Source organism: Octopus bimaculoides, chromosome 11, assembly GCF_001194135.2.
Source record: "Octopus bimaculoides isolate UCB-OBI-ISO-001 chromosome 11, ASM119413v2, whole genome shotgun sequence".
Lineage (NCBI taxonomy): Eukaryota > Metazoa > Mollusca > Cephalopoda > Octopoda > Octopodidae > Octopus > Octopus bimaculoides.
The window spans coordinates 73,882,306-73,884,733 of record NC_068991.1 but is presented as its reverse complement, the minus strand read 5'-3'; positions in this window follow the sequence as shown (position 1 = coordinate 73,884,733).

Genomic DNA, 2,428 nt, shown 5'->3' with positions numbered 1-2,428 from the left:
ACACCAGCATCGGTTGTCAAGCGATGTTGGGGGGACAAACACAGACATACAAACACACACACACACACACACACTTTCATTCTCGTGGGGTTGATAAAATAAGTACCAGTTGAGGACCAGGGCCAATGTAATTGACTTACACATTGCCCTGAAATTGCTGGCCTTGTACCAAATTTTGAAGCCAATATTAGATCATAGATCGTTACTCTTGTCTCAATTTGATGGTTCCTCATACCTCTTATTGGTACTCTGGAGACATCTTTCCTAGTTCCTGATACATTATCACTCTAGGAATTTAGACATTTCAAATTGCCACTATTATACAAATGTGTCGTAAGTCCAGAACAGAAACAGTAGTTTCACCATTCCATTTCTTTTTACATTAACAACAGCTTCAGTTGGGCGGGGGCGCTAGGAATGTGGCCTGGGGGCATAAAATTGTAACTCCATGCATGTATGATATTTTCAGTCAGAAATATTTTTGCAAAACTGTCGTATTTGGGACTTACTAGACTTTTGAAAAATGGCAAACCCTTGCACTACACTTTGACAATTTTCATATCTTGGCATCAGAAGCAGCTGGAGATATGATAGTTTGACCAAAAGAACCGGCTATTGCAAGCAAAAATAAATATTGTAAAAAAATTGCACTTGGCCAAATTTGGACATACAACAGTTTAACATAATAGCAGCTAAATGAACCCACCAGTCTACTGTTTAGCATCCTTTTCCCTCTTGCTCTTGGCAGCTGTTTGCCCATATCACACTAAAGCAGTGGTTCCCAAAGTGGGCGGTACTGCCCCACCGCTCCCCAGTGGGAGCAGTGGAAAGTTCCAAGAAGGCATTGAAGAAAAATGGGGTGATAATAGGGTAATGATTCATGTAAAAATTGGGGTAATAATGGAGTAAGAATTCATGTAAAAACAACAAAATAATGGGTTCATTGGGTTAAATTTTATTTGTGAAATACAGTTGCTTTGAATTTGCTTTAGAAAATGGTTTATGTCTGTGATGGTTAGTTGGTAGGGGGTGCTAGGAATGTGGCCTGGGTGTCAAGGGGGCGGCAACCTGAAAAAATATGGGAACCACTGCACTGAAATAAAATTGTCCCTGTGATGTTGAGCAATGTTTCAAACATTCCACTTCTAATGTCACATTGTAAGTATGTCACCATTTCATAGCATCATGGGGGGAGGTATGGACTCACTGACTCACAGACTCACAGCTGTACTGAAGGGGATCTGACTAGGATGAAGACATCTTTGCAATTGCCGAGGAATGCAGTAAGACACAATAACAGTGGAAAAAAAAAGAAAAGAAGAAGGAAGAAACGTAAAGTTGGGTGGGGGAAGAATTCTATAAAGAAGTGATGAGTTCAAAGAAGCTGAGTTCGAATCTGGTCTGGGGATTGTCTTGTAAAACAACTGCTGTGTCATGGAGTTTTTCTGTCTTTTCCTCCGTAGCAATGTCATATCATAATTGTCCTCATTGTCATTGTCAGCATCGATTTTGTTGTTGTTGTTGTTGTCGTGGTCGTCATCATCATCATCATCATCATCATCACTACTAGCAACACCATCACCATCACCACGAAAAGGCTACTATCACCACAAACACGAGCACGGGCACCAGAACCAGAACCAGAGCCACCACTGCTGCAGCTACCACCACCACCACCACCACCACCACCACCACCACCAACAACAACAACAACAACAACGACGACAATAACAATGCTACCACTACCGTAGCTGCTGCTGCTGCTGCCAATGCTGCCATCATCATCATCATCATCATCGTCGTCGTCGTTGTCGTCGTCATCGTCATCGTCATCACTTCCATCTGTTTGGCAAGTAGACCTTGACAGATCTATTAAGTGCACTGATTTAGATCTGGAGGCAGAGCGGAGGAAAATAACGACTGCTGCAATTATTGTTGTGACAATAACAACAACAACAACAACAACCAGTGATGGCGAAGATGATGGTGATGATGATGATGATGATGATGATGATGATGATGATGATGATGATGATGATGAACTGTTTTCTTCTTGTCTTCTTCCCCCACCCCCCACCTTCTCTTCCACCTTCTTTGTTGTCCTTTCTCATTAAGTTGAGGAGAAGGAGGAGGAGGGGGAGAAGAAAGAAGAATAAAAGAAAGTGATAAGGAGGGAAGAAGAAGAAGAAGAAGAAGAAGAAGAAGAAGATGAAGAAGAAAAAGAAACAGCTGTATTGGATGAAGCTGAGAGTGGTAATAATAACAGTCATGTAGTCATGGTGGTGGTGGTGGTGGTGGTGGTGGCTGTGGTGATGGGGAGGTGATGATGGTGATGATGATGATTATGATGATGATGATGATGATGATGATGATGAAAGCAGTAGCACTGGTGGCGATGACAATAATGGTAACAATGACCATTATCATG